The sequence below is a fragment of the Schistocerca nitens genome, chromosome 4 (genome assembly GCF_023898315.1).
Source record: "Schistocerca nitens isolate TAMUIC-IGC-003100 chromosome 4, iqSchNite1.1, whole genome shotgun sequence".
NCBI lineage: Eukaryota > Metazoa > Arthropoda > Insecta > Orthoptera > Acrididae > Schistocerca > Schistocerca nitens.
This window is the reverse complement of record NC_064617.1, coordinates 800,594,562-800,610,495: the sequence shown is the minus strand read 5'-3', so window position 1 is coordinate 800,610,495 and position 15,934 is coordinate 800,594,562.

The window sequence follows — 15,934 nt, the reverse complement described above, 5'->3', positions numbered from 1 at the left end:
TCATCTCCAAGTACATTAAATTTTGAAACAAGTTTAATGGGACAAATGCATCCTATCACAATTTTTTTGAAATCAGGAGTCACTGCTAGTTGGTACTCTCATCACAGCCTGCAAATTACTGTCTGTTAAACAGCTTCGGTATTTGCTCTTGATTTTCAAGCAAGACAAACTTTGTTCACAAATATACACTCCTGGAAATTGAAATAAGAACACCGTGAATTCATTGTCCCAGGAAGGGGAAACTTTATTGACACATTCCTGGGGTCAGATACATCACATGATCACACTGACAGAACCACAGGCACATAGACACAGGCAACAGAGCATGCACAATGTCGGCACTAGTACAGTGTATATCCACCTTTCGCAGCAATGCAGGCTGCTATTCTCCCATGGAGACGATCGTAGAGATGCTGGATGTAGTCCTGTGGAACGGCTTGCCATGCCATTTCCACCTGGCGCCTCAGTTGGACCAGCGTTCGTGCTGGACGTGCAGACCGCGTGAGACGACGCTTCATCCAGTCCCAAACATGCTCAATGGGGGACAGATCCGGAGATCTTTCTGGCCAGGGTAGTTGACTAACACCTTCTAGAGCACGTTGGGTGGCACGGGATACATGCGGACGTGCATTGTCCTGTTGGAACGGCAAGTTCCCTTGCCGGTCTAGGAATGGTAGAACGATGGGTTCGATGACGGTTTGGATGTACCGTGCACTATTCAGTGTCCCCTCGACGATCACCAGTGGTGTAAGGCCAGTGTAGGAGATCGCTCCCCACACCATGATGCCGGGTGTTGGCCCTGTGTGCCTCGGTCGTATGCAGTCCTGATTGTGGCGCTCACCTGCACGGCGCCAAACACGCATACGACCATCATTGGCACCAAGGCAGAAGCGACTCTCATCGCTGAAGACGACACGTCTCCATTCGTCCCTCCATTCACGCCTGTCGCGACACCACTGGAGGCGGGCTGCACGATGTTGGGGCGTGAGCGGAAGACGGCCTAACGGTGTGCGGGACCGTAGCCCAGCTTCATGGAGACGGTTGTGAATGGTCCTCGCCGATACCCCAGGAGCAACAGTGTCCCTAATTTGCTGGGAAGTGGCGGTGCGGTCCCCTACGGCACTGCGTAGGATCCTACGGTCTTGGCGTGCATCCGTGCGTCGCTGCGGTCCGGTCCCAGGTCGACGGGCACGTGCACCTTCCGCCGACCACTGGCGACAACATCGATGTACTGTGGAGACCTCACGCCCCACGTGTTGAGCAATTCGGCGGTACGTCCACCCGGCCTCCCGCATGCCCACTATACGCCCTCGCTCAAAGTCCGTCAACTGCACATACGGTTCACGTCCACGCTGTCGCGGCATGCTACCAGTGTTAAAGACTGCGATGGAGCTCCGTATGCCACGGCAAACTGGCTGACACTGACGGCGGCGGTGCACAAATGCTGCGCAGCTAGTGCCATTCGACGGCCAACACTGCGGTTCCTGGTGTGTCCGCTGTGCCGTGCGTGTGATCATTGCTTGTACAGCCCTCTCGCAGTGTCCGGAGCAAGTATGGTGGGTCTGACAGACCGGTGTCAATGTGTTCTTTTTTCCATTTCCAGGAGTGTACATCGATCCAAATATGGAGAACATTTTGCCTGCAAATTGCTTGATACATGGAAATTTTTCAGCTGACAAAGATTTATAAAAGTCAACTAAGGTTACAGCACTAAATATTTCTTTTACTGGGTGATCTGCCTGCATGTCAACCAGTTCAAGTTGCAGCTCCTGTGGTGCAGTGTCAGTATCAGCAGTGATGGGATACGATAAAACATTAATTTGAGGTTCAATTTTCTTAAAATACTGAAATCTTGTAGTAAACTCTGCAGATAATCCCTAATCTTAGCTGAAACACTTCCAGGTACTTTCTGTTTCCCTAGTAAAGGGAAATGACAAAATTTGCCTTCATTTGCTTGCCTTGCAAACAGACCTAGTTTTGTTTTAAATGCTTTGACACGTGTGCACATTTCAATTTGACACCCGTTATTGATTTTCCTACTCGGGTGGTAAAGGATAGCAGCTCACTGATAGATAACTTCTTTATAGACCAAGATAAGTTTAACCAGATAAATGAGCCTGTTGAGAAAGGTCTTTCTGATCATGGTGCACAGCTAGTTACAATATATGACATAGCTCCATTCAGCAGTACTAAACAGTCCTCCAAAGTAGTACGTTCAGTCAACGATTTAACAATTTCAAATTTCACGGAAAGCCTACAGCAGTTAGACTTGGATGAGGTGTACTGTGAACCTGATGCCAATTTAAAATATAATTTATTTCATGACACTTCTGTAAATGCATTTGAAAACTGCTTCACCAAGAAAATAGTTTAATATACTCGTAAGAAACCATGTAACAAACCATGGCTTACTAAGGGTATAAAAATATCTTGTAACCGGAAAAGGGAAATGTATCTGACAGCAAGAAAGAGTAGTGACCCAGAAACTATCAAACATTATAAAAACTACTGTGCTATATTAAGAAAAGTTATTAAAAAATCCTGAAGTATGTGTATCATGTCTGAAATCTGCAACTATGATAATAAAATTAAAACAATTTGGAATATTATTAAAAGAGAAAAGGTCAACCAAGAGCACAGGAAGACAGTATTACTATCAAATTGAATGAAAACTTTACGAACAAAAAGTCAGAAGTTGAAAGTATTTTTAATAATCATTTTCTAAATGTTGTGGATATAGTAGGATCCATGTGTTCATTAGAAGATGCTAGGCTGTTAATGGAAGAGGCCATACCTATGCAATTTGATACAATTGAAATCTCACCCACTTCCCCTCTGAAATTAGGAAAATAATAAACTTGCTTAAAAGCAAAAACTCACATGGAATTGATGGCATTTCCAGCAAAATACTAAAAGCTTGTTCTCAACAGATAAGTAAGATTCTCAGCCACCTGTGTAATAGCTCTCTGGAACAGGGCATTTTCCCTGATAGACTGAAATATGCTATTGTTATACCTTTGCATAAAAAGGGGGATAGATCTGATGTCAACAATTACCATCCAATCTCCCTTCTAACAGCTTTATCCAAAATTTTTGAGAAAGTAATGTATTCAAGAGTAGCTTCACATATCTGTAAAAATGAAGTACTAACAAAATGTCAGTTTGGTTTCCAGAAAGGTTTTTCAACAGAAAATGCCATATATGCTTTCACCAATCAAATTTTGAATGATCTGAATAACCGAACACCACCCATTGGGATTTTCTGTGATCTCTCAAAGGCTTTTGATTGTGTAAATCATGAAATTCTGCTAGACAATTCTTACATAACTGGAAGAGTGCAGAAAGTTGAAATAACCAGTTCCCATAATATGCATAGATCAGCACATTCCTCAAACTGGGGAACTATCAAGAATGGGGTTCCACAAGGGTCGGTCTTGGGTCCTTTGTTGTTCTTAATATGTATTAATGACTTGCCATTCTATATTCATGAAGAGGCAAAGTTAATTCTCTTTGCTGGTGATACAAGTATAGTAATCACACCTGACAAACAAGAATTAACTGATGAAATTGTCAATAATGTCTTTCAGAAAATTACTAAGTGGTTCCTTGTAAACGGACTCTCACTGAATTTTAATAAGACACAGTACATACAGTTCCGTACAGTAAATGGTATGACGCCATTAATAAATATAGACCTTAATCAGAAGCATATAGCTAAGGTAGAATATTCAAAATTTTTAGGTGCGTCCATTGATGAGAGATTAAATTGGAAGAAACACATTGATGATCTGCTGAAACGTTTGAGTTCAGCTACTTATGCAATATGGGTCATTGCAAATTTTGGTGATAAACATCTTAGTAAATTAGCTTACTACGCCTATTTTCACTCATTGCTTGCATATGGCATCATATTTTAGGGTAATTAATCACTGAGGAATAAAGTATTTATTGCACAAAAGCGTGTAATCAGAATAATAGCTGGAATCCACCCAAGATCTTCCGGCAGACATTTATTTAAGGATCTAGGGATATTCACAGTAGCTTCTCAGTATATACACACTCTTATGAAATTTGTTATTAACAACCAAACCCAATTCAAAAGTAATAGCAGTGAGCATAACTACAATACTAGGAGAAAGGATGATCTTCACTATTCAAGATTAAATCTAATTTTGGCACAGAAAGGGGTGAATTATACTGCCACTAAAGTCTTTGGTCACTTACAAAATAGTATCAAAAGTCTGACAGATAACCAACAAGTATTTAAGAAGAAATTAAAAGAATTTCTGAATGACAACTCCTCCTACTCTGTAGAGGAATTTTTAGATATAAATTAAGAAAAAAAAGAAAAAAAAAACAAAAAATTATAAAAATAAATAAATAAGTTGTTATATTAACTTAATTATGTTGTTAAATTAACTTAATTATGACATGTATTGGAAAATTTGACTCGTTCCACATCATTACGAAATATCGTATTCATGATCCATGGAACTAGTATTAATCTGATCTAATCTAAATAACCCCTTTTCCTGCAATGTCACATTCAGCTCATTCAGTTTTTCAAAAATATCAGCTGCAAATATCATCTCACGTCTCCACTCTTCACATCCTATTTTTGCAACAAAATCATGAGATATCTCCTTAGTGTCCATAAATAAAATAATTTCATCCTGTAATGCCCAGACTCTTTTAAATATTTTGCCCAAGCTCAACCGCCTCACACTGTTATGGTAAATTACATCTTCATGTTCTGCTCCCACCTCCTCAAGAAGAGATTTGAACTGTCTGTTATGGAGTGCCCTTGCTCTGATTGTGTTCACAACACCAACAACAGGATCTACCACATGCTTTAAGTCTAATGCAGCCTTGCAGAGGCTTTCCTGATGTAAAATACAATGAAAATCCAAAATATCACTGTCTGTGTCTTCGGCTTGTAACATGTTTTTTAAAAGTTTCACCATACCTATATTTTTCCCACAGAAAGCTCTGGCCCCATCTGTTGTAATGCTTACCATTTTGTTCCAGGATAAGCCACTTGTTTCCACACAGTTAACAACATATTGTAACAAGTCCTGACCAGTGGTTCTATCTTTCATGGATACCATACCATGTAATTCCTCAGTGATGACAAAATGTTCATTAATTCCATGGATAAACATGAGTACTTGTGCAGTGTCTTCAATATCTGTGCTTTCGTCCATTGCCAGTGAAAACCAAACAAAATCTTCGCTCACAGTCTTTAGCTGGTCTGCAAGTTCGTCACTAATTAAATCAATGCGCTGGGCTATAGTCCTCCTTGACAAGGAAATGCTCTCAAATTTCTTTTTAACCTCAGGACACAATACACTTGCACACTCTACCATGCAATGTTTAATAAACTCGCCATCCGAAAAAGGTTTGTTTTGTTTAGCAAGGTTATAGGCACCCATGAAACTTGCTTCTGTAGCACTATTTCGAAGCGGTGTTTGCTTCGTAAATAACGCTTGTTGCTTCTTCAAGCGTTTCACGAACTCCGCTGCTTTTATTTTTCGTTCTTCGTCTGAAAGTCACTGTGTTTTGTTTCATGATGTTGTTTCAGATTGTACTCCTTGAATACGGCAACTGTATCATGGCATAGTAAGCACGCGGCTTTATTTCCTGCATCAATAAAGAAATATTTGGTCGTCCAGTCTTCATTAAACAGACGGCTCTTATCACCGATTTTACGCTTCTTCTTAGGAGTCATGATTGCACTGAAGTAATATATATATATATATATATATATATATATATATATATATATATATATATATATATATATATATTACGTTGTACTGCTGCACAGACAAAAAACAAGTAAACCACCCAAAACAGAAGAAAATTGCTCTGAACGTCGTACTATTCACTCGGCGCGAGATTGACTCAAGACTTGCCCTCTCAGCTTTACTTCCACCACTACATCCTCTCCTATATCCCCAAGACCACTGAAGTTCTCCTGCATACCTTGTCAGACTAGCACACCTGGAAGGCTAGCCTGCAAGATATGCAGCAGAACTTATGTGAAGTTGGTAAGTATTGTATTGCCTGGGATCCATCCTTACACAATACAAATGTGTAATGTGGGCTGCCACCTCTCCAGGCCACTTGTGACACCACCACAGGAGATGAAGGATAAACATAACGACCACAACATAAGCACACTGTGTTTGTTGTCAACCACAGGTGCCAGTCGCTCAGGCCAAGCACCGGCCACAGTTGCAGGTCCCTCAAATGGAACTCCCTTCTCTCCAGTACAGCCATTCCCTCCGAGCCACTTCTGAATCTTTACTCCGCACCTTATTGATATTCTCCATACCAGTCACTGATGCCTCCACTCCAAGCTGTGTCCCGAGTCCTCACTCTGCATCTTGTCAAAGTCCTCCACACAGAGCCCAATGCCAGCTGCACCAGTGCCTATCAGTGCACGACAATGATTTGGGTCAAAATAAAGAAGAGCATTTAAGTCTTCTTGAAAAAACAGTTTATGGCAGATCTAAAAACTGAAATGAGACATTGACATACAAATAGAGAACAATATAGCCCTAAAATGAATGCGAAGATAGGTGTGAGAGGTGTTAGATTCGAAAAGGCTCTTGCTGAGACAAATTCTCGGACTGTTAATGAAGTAAATGCCAAATTAGATGTGACGAATGCTAAAATAGACCACAAATAAGGAAATCAGATACAATAAAGGCTACCATTGATCAACAAACCAGTGAATTAGATGAATACATTTGTGAAGAACATCAGGGGAACGTAAAAATTTATTAGAATGAGAATCCAAAATATTAACTGTAAAAGGGGAATTACATCCCGACAAACATGAACAGTATGATTTAGTAGAAAATAGCTGACCCAGTTGAAGTTTTCTTTTTATTTCGCTATAAATAAAAAGAAAAGTGCAACTAGTGCAGATATTTTCTTAAAAATCTTACCACAGCTGTGGAATCTTTGCCAAGATAAACAAGGTGGACAAAAAATTAGTCTGAATAAGTTATAAATGAACAAATTAAAAACACATCTGAAACCAGGTTTAGACAATAGTATCAGAATGATATTTCAAGATAACATACAGATTCAGATGAAGTAGAAACTTCATGTTCCATTTCAACAACATCGAGGAATGAGTTACTGATTTAACTGATCCAAATGTTCAGCAGAATATTGAGTCTTTTGTTAATACACCTCTTTCATCAGGCATTGTCTGTGAACGATCAGTTTGGAGGAAAATATTTATATGTAAAACACTGCTACAACTGAACACACACAAATGAAAAACACAAATGAATTTTGTTGACATTTCAGAACTACAGTACATGAAAATATTTGGGATGTTTAATTACAGTATGACTTTACACAAAACATTAGCAACAAGAGATAAAAACTATGAATGAAAAGAAAAGAATAACATTGCTGTCCATTTTAGTCTATATTTTTTTTTTTTAGTTAAATGATATGCCAAAGGGTTATTCCACTCAGAGAGAGAGAGGTATGTGAATTTGCTGGAGCAATGTTTCCTTTACCATCCAACAATTATTGTTCACACTCTGTACCACTAAAGATTCTTTTGCAACATTATATAGATAATTAATAATGTTTCATTGCAAACTATAGTGAATTATGTGTTATGAGGATGTCAGCAAGATGACTAGATGACTGTGATAAGGACTGGTATAGACAAGGTATGTGACTGCAAATCAAATTTATTACATTCTAGTATTAAAAATTGACAATACTTTCATGCCTCCATAACAGCAAAAATATTCTGGCAAAGTAATTGATTTTTTATTTGTAATAAGTAACTTAAGTAGTGGTAACTGAAAGCATATACATGTAAGGTAATTATAAGGATTGTTGGCTAAGGTGGTATAAAAGGATATGTAAGAGATGTAGCTAAGATAGAGCCATGCAACAAAAAGTGTTTTTATTTGTGAAATAGGAGCACATATCAATGTAATAAATATAGAGGGTGGTCAGAAACAGTCTGATGTTGAAGGGTAGGTTTTGCTAAGAAATAATTGTTAAGAAACAATTTCCTTATGTTGCACCAGTTCAGAGTTAATTAGCATTGAAAGCTGACCTGGCCATTGTGCACGCAAATTCAGGCAAGCCCACCAGATACAGTTAGTGTCATTTGTACTCATAGCATAGATGATAGTACCCGAGACTGTTCAACCATTGGCTTGGGTTCAGTCCTTATTACCATTCCATGTTTCCAAAAACAAAACGAGAGCGATACAAAAACTGGACATGGAACATAACGACAATAACAATGACAGTAGTTTCATGTCCGAGGGTCTATGGTGAACAAATAAATGAAAAAAATGGTATAAATCAGTAGTTAACACGTTCAACCTGGAAAATTTATGGTCATGGCACATAAAGGATAGCAAGATATATTGAAAAACACACCACCTAGTGGCCACAGCACTAAGAAAGCATCACATGACTTCACAATGATCACTCTGTCACTGTACTTGGAGTGTCACCTTCACTTAAACGAACTACCAAATTGGAGCTGGAATTGTTGGACATACATACTGCTCAGAGCTCATGAGCACTGTCAAGGATCTCCTCACTATTGTATCTCTAAGTTATTGTTGTTGTTGTTGTTGTTGTTCTTGCGTGCAGTTAATAATTTTTGTATAACAGTCACTTAAATCTAATCTCATTACTAGTCATTGTCATCACTTAGTTCAAATGTTGTATTCTGCTGACACATTTTAGTCACAAACGTTTCTCATATATCTGTTTGTTTGCACTTATTTGTAAGTTCATTTGCTTTTATCCAAACACTGTGATTTATATCTTATGCATTTGCGCCTGCCCACTTAAGACTATTGTTTACACTTGTCACACTCCACATACAATTCCCAGCCGGGTAGGGGATTTTCTGTGCTCAGGGACTGGGTGTTTGTGTTGTCCGCATCACTTCATCCTCATTCGTGAAAACGACGAATCTGGACTGTGTGCATCACTTCATCCTCATTCGTGAAAATGACGAGTCTGGACTGTGTAAAGATTGGGATTTCTAGGGCACTGGTAATCGCATAGTTGAGTGCCCCACAACCAAATACCCCCACTGCACACACAAACCATGGAACTCATCAATTTAATAATATTGTAGAGGACAAGGGGTTATTTTTAGAAAATATGGTGCGAAATGGTGATTTAGTGTGTTTCAGTGCGCGATGCACCAGCCTCACGGCAGACGGCGGACAGGGACTGGCCGGCGTGTTATGCAGGTGACAGTTTTGCAACGAGCGTCGGTATTTGTGTACGTGAGCGGCAGCCATCAATAGCCAGAACACAGCATTAACAGAATTGCGCAGGCATGGGCCGCATGTGGCGCGGTTGCGTCAGCCAACTCATCGAGAACATTCTAACATGGCGCCGCGTAACCGGCACATTCAGCAGCGCTCTGCACTATTTAAAGGCATCAGAGGTGGGCGTCGGCATCGGTTCAACCGATTGGGCGTTTGGTCGCTGTTATCTACATCTACATCCATACTCCGCAAGCCACCTGACGGTGTGTGGCGGAGGGTACCCTGAGTACCTCTATCGGTTCTCCCTTCTATTCCAGTCTCGTATTGTTCGTGGAAAGAAGGATTGTCAGTATGCTTCTGTGTGGGCTCTAATCTCTCTGATTTTATCCTCATGGTCTCTTTGCGAGATATACGTTGGAGGGAGCAATATACTGCTTGACTCTTCGGTGAAGGTATGTTCTCGAAACTTTAACAAAAGCCCATACCGAGCTACTGAGCGTCTCTCCTGCAGAGTCTTCCACTGGAGTTTACCTATCATCTCCATAATGCTTTTGTGATTACTAAATGATCCTGTAAAGAAGCGCGCTGCTCTTCGTTGGATCTTCTCTATCTCTTCTATCAACCCTATCTGGTACGGATCACACACTGCTGAGCAGTATTCAAGCAGTGGGCGAACAAGCGTACTGTAACCTACTTCCTTTGTTTTCGGATTGCATTTCCTTAGGCTTCTTCCAATGAATCTCAGTCTGGCATCTGCTTTACCGACGATCAACTTTATATGATCATTCCATTTTAAATCACTCCTAATGCGAACTCCCAGATTATTTATGGAATTAACTGCTTCCAGTTGCTGACCTGCTATTTTGTAGCTAAATGATAAGGGATCTATCTTTCTATGTATTCGCAGCACATTACACTTGTCTACATTGAGATTCAATTGCCATTCCCTGCACCATGCGTCAATTCGCCGCAGATCCTCCTGCATTTCAGTACAATTTTCCATTGTTACAACCTCTCGATACACCACAGCATAATCTGCAAAAAGCCTCAGTGAACTTCCGATGTCATCCACCTGGTCATTTATGTATATTGTGAATAGCAACGGTCCTATGGCACTCCTGCGGCACACCTGAAATCACTCTTACTTCGGAAGACTTCTCTCCATTGAGAATGACATGCTGCATTCTGTTATCAAGGAACTCCTCAATCCAATCACACAATTGGTCTGATAGTCCATATGCTCTTACTTTGTTCATTAAATGACTGTGGGGAACTGTATCGAACGCCTTGCAGAAGTCAAGAAACACAGCATCTACCTGTGAACCCGTGTCTATGGCCCTCTGAGTCTCGTGGATGAATAGCGCGAGCTGGGTTTCACACGACCATCTTTTTCGAAATCCATGCTGATTCCTACGGAGTAGATTTCTAGTCTCCAGAAAAGTCATTATACTCAAACATAATACGTGTTCCAAACTTCTACAACTGATAGACGTTAGAGATATAGGTCTATAGTTCTGCACATCAGTTCGACGTCCCTTCTTGAAAACGGGGATGACCTGTGCCCTTTTCCAATCCTTTGGAACGTTACACTCTTCTAGAGACCTACAGTACACTGCTGCAAGAAGGGGAGCAAGTTCCTTCGCGTATTCTGTGTAAAATCGAACTGGTATCCCATCGGGTCCAGCGGCCTTTCCTCTTTTGAGCAATTTTAATTGTTTCTCTATCCCTCTGTCGTCTATTTCGATATCTACCATTTTGTCATCTGTGCGACAATCTAGAGAAGGAACTACAGTGCAGTCTTCCTCTGTGAAACAGCTTTGGAAAAAGACATTTAGTATTTCGGCCTTTAGTCTGTCATCCTCTGTTTCAGTACCATTTTGGTCACAGAGTGTCTGGACGTTTTGTTTTGGTCCACCTACCGCTTTGACATAAGACCAAAATTTCTTAGGATTTTCTGCCAAGTCAGTACATAGAATTTTACTTTCGAATTCATTGAACGCCTCTCGCATAGCCCTCCTCACACTACATTTCGCTTCGCATAATTTTTGTTTCTCTGCAAGGCTTTGGCTATGTTTATGTTTGCTGTGAAGTTCCCTTTGCTTCCGCAGCAGTTTTCTAACTTGGTTGTTGTACCACGGTGGCTCTTTTCCATCTCTTACGATCTTGCTTGGCACATACTCATCTAATGCATATTGTACGATGGTTTTGAACTTTGTCCACTGATCCTCAACACTATCTGTACTTGAGACAAAACTTTTGTGTTGAGCCGTCAAGTACTCTGTAATCTGCTTTTTGTCACTTTTGCTAAACAGAAAAATCTTCCTACCTTTTTTAATATTTCTATTTACGGCTGAAATCATCGATGCTGTAACCGCTTTATGATCGCTGATTCCCTGTTCTGCGTTAACTGTTTCAAATAGTTCGGGTCTGTTTGTCACTAGAAGGTCTAATATGTTATCGCCACGAGTCAGTTCTCTGTTTAACTGCTCAAGGTAGTTTTCAGATAAAGCACTTGAAAAAATTTCACTGGATTCTTTGTCCCTGCCACCCGTTATGAACGTTTGAGTCTCCCAGTCTATATCCGGCAAATTAAAATCTCCACCCAGAACTATAACGTGGTGGGGAAATCTACTCGAAATATTTTCCAAATTATCCTTCAGGTGCTCAGCCACAACAGCTGCTGAGCCCGGGGGCCTATAGAGACATCCAATTACCATGTCTGAGCCTGCTTTAACCGTCACCTTCCCCCAAATCATTTCACATTTTGGATCTCCGTCAATTTCCTTCGATACTATTGCACTTCTTATCGCTATAAACACGCCTCCCCCTTCACTGTCCAGCCTGTCTCTGCGGTATACATTCCAATCTGAGTTTAGGATTTCATTACTGTTTACGTCTGGTTTCAGACAACTTTCTGTCCCTAGTACTATATGGGTGTTGTGACCGTTTATTAATGAGAGCAGTTCTGGGACCTTTCTATAGACGGTCCTGCAGTTTACTATTAGCACATTAATATTGTTATTCCCTGTTGCATTTTGCCTACTCCTACCTTGCCGCGTCTCAGGAGGCGTCTTGTCGGGCCTAGGGAGGAAATTCTCTAACCTAAAAAACCCCCATGTGCACTCCACACGTACTCCACTACCCTTGTAGCCACTTCCGGCGTGTAGTGCACGCCTGACCTATTCAGGGGGACCCTACATTTCTCCACCCGATAGCGGAGGTCTAGAAATTTGCACCCCAGATCTCCGCAGAATCGTCTGAGCCTCTGGTTTAAGCCTTCCACTCGGCTCCAAACCAGAGGACCGCGATCAGTTCTGGGAACGATACTACAAATAGTTAGCTCTGATTCCACCCCGCAAGCGAGGCTTTCCGCCTTCACAAATTCCGCCAACCACCTGTACGAACTGAGGATGACCTCTGAACCCAGACGGCAGGAGTCATTGGTGCCGACATGAGCAACAATTTGCAGTCGGGTGCACCCAGTGCTCTCTATCGCCGCCAGTAGGGCCTCCTCCACATCTCGGATGAGACCCCCTGGCAAGCAGACAGAGTGAACACTGGCCTTCTTCCCCGACCTTTCCACTGTTTCCCTAAGGGGCTCCATCACCCGCCTAACGTTGGAGCTCCCAGTAACTAATAAACCCCTCCCCCCATGTGCCTGCTCGGACCTTGCTGAAGGAGCAGCCACATGTCCACTCACAGGCAGAGCCGGCGATGCCACACGGCCAGCCTCCACATTTACGCTCCGCCTCGTGCACCGCAAATGCCGCTGAACCCGCCACTCCCCTTGGGGAGAGGGTGGCCCAACCGCGCCCATTACCCGCAAAGATGTCTCGACAGCAGGGACAGTGGGTGAAGCATGTAACACCTGGGGTGTACCTTGCGACGCACCAGACTCCCCACTGCCGCTACACTCCGAGGCAGCAGCCTGAAGACGGCTGACCGCGGCCATCAACACGTTCAACTGTTCGCGAACAGTGGCCAGCTCCACCTGCATCCGTACACAGCAGTCACACATCCTATCCATCCTAAGGAATCAATTTACTGAAGAGAGTTAATCAACTTTTAACTAGACTGCTAATTCACAAAAGGCAGCTGATTATTGACTAAACTGTGATTGCTAGCCACTTCTTGTAGAATACATTGAAAATAGCACTACCTGTCTCTGGACTGTATTGAAAACAAACACTAGCACTACTGGCACTATGGTTGACTAAAGGGACTCTCTCCGACTGTATTCAAAACAAACATGAAATCTATGGAACACTATTAATAGCACTCGACAATTAAAGCTTCCTAAAAGCAAAAACACACGGAAGAAGAAGTGACAAGTAAGAAAAATACAGTTAATACTTAAATTAAGGTAGTTCGCTGCACAGCAGACGTGAAGCAGACAGCGGTTAGGACGACACTGTTATTCGTGGTCATCTCTCCTACCGCCTGCGCAGCCTCTGACCGAGCACGGTGTCGCGTTCCTCGGGCTGTGCGCATCAGCACGTCTCCACCATGACACGAGTGGTGGAGATGAGCTACCGGAAAATGTATTGGAAGAACCAACAATAAAGAGGAAGGTTGCTAAAAACAGCCACCTCCTTCTACCCAGCCACGCCCTACAACCCCGACCACGTCACCCGCTCCGGTCATCCTATTACAAGTGGTGTCAGTAGGGCAACCTGCGCATCACACACTCCTGTTACAATTGGTGATAGTAGTGGTCTTCTCCCTGGATTTGGAGGAAATTTTGGGTAGTAATCGACGAGGATGTGTGGCACCTGAGAAGGGCAACAATGGATCAGCAACTCCTGCAACATGACGTTACACGGGTAGCAGAGGCTGTGTGGCGTGGACTGGGCGTTTTTTTTAGGTTAGAAGGCCTCGGGAAAGTAGGGGGTGGGCTGCAATCTCAAAGGGTGCATGGCAAATACAGGACGTGCTTGGATCAAGGAACAGTCGGAATTGTAGTTGTAAATTGTTGTAGTTGTGCTGGGAAAGTCCCTGAGCTTCAAGCACTAATAGAAAGCACAGAAGCTGAAATCGTTATAGGTACAGAAAGCTGGCTAAAGCCTGAAATAAGTTATGCGGTGTTCAGGAAAGATAAGATTAGGCAGAACTGGTGGTGGAGTGTTTGTGTTTGTCAGTAGTGGTTTATCTTGTAGTGAAGTCGAAGTAGATACTCCGTGCGAATTGGAATGGGTGGAGGTTATACTCAACAGCCAAACTAAGTTAATAATTGGCTCCTTCTACCGACCCCCAGACTCCGATGATATAGTTGCTGAACAGTTCAGAGAAAATTTGAGTCTCGTAACAAATAAATACTCCACTCATACGGTTATAGTTGGTGTGGACTTCAACCTTCCCTCGATATGTTGGCAAAAAAACTTGTTCAAAACCGGTGGTACGCAGAAAACATCTTCCGAGATTGTCCTAAATGCTTCCTCCGAAAATTATTTTGAGCAGTTAGTCCACGAACCCACGCAAATTCTAAATGGTTGCGAAAACACACTTGACCTCTTGCCACAAACAATCCAGAGCTAATAGAGAGCATCATGACTGATACAGGGATTAGTGATCACAAGGTCATTGTAGCTAGGCTCAATATCATTTGTTCCAAATCCACCAGAAACAAACACAAAATAATTTTATTTAAAAAAGCGGATAAAGTGTCACTAGAAGCCTTCCTAAGAGACAATCTCCATTCCTTCCGAACTGACTATGCAAATGTAGACGAGATGTGGCTTAAATTCAAAGATATAGTAGCAACAGCAATTGAGAGATTTTCATACCTCATAAATTGGTAAGAGATGGAACTGATCCCCCATGGTACATAAAACAGGTCCGAACACTGTTGCAGAGGCAACGGAAAAAGCATGCGAAGTTAAGAAGAACGCGAAATCCCGAAGATTGGCTAAAATTTACAGACGCGCGAAATTTGGCACAGACTTCAATGTGAGATGCCTTTAATAGGTTCCACAATGAAACATTGTCTCAAAATTTGGTAGAAAATCTGAACAAATTCTGGTCGTATGTAAAGTACACAAGCGGCAAGACGCAGTCAATACCTTCGCTGCGCAGTGCCGATTGTACTGTTACCGACGACTGTGCCGCTAAAGCGGAGTTATTGAACGCAGTTTTCCGAAATTCCTTCACCAGGGAAGACGAAAGGAATATTCCAGAATTTGAAACATGAACAGCTGCTAGCATGAGTTTCTTAGAAGTAGATACCTTAGGGGTTGCGAAGCAACTCAAATCACTTGATACGGGCAAGTCTTCAGGTCCAGATTGTATACCGATTAGGTTCCTTTCAGATTACGCTGATACAATAGCTCCCTACTTAGCAATTATATACAACTGCTCGCTCACCGATAGATCTGTACCTACAGATTGGCTATTCAGTAGCTAATTGTGTGAGTGTTGGAATTAGAGATAGAGCTTGCTGGGTCTAAAGAAGCGAGCAAGGAAAAGTTTCCTGTTAATGCAGTAATTCTTGACACTTGGTCACTACTTTCTCAGGAAAAGCTGGGGAGGATGTTATGATTTTTTGAGAACCTTAGCATGGCCACTAAATTGGGAAATTGGGGTGCAGAAACACTATTGCATATGGCTAAGTTGAAAGTAACTGGGGATGCCAGAGCGTACGTTACATGCCA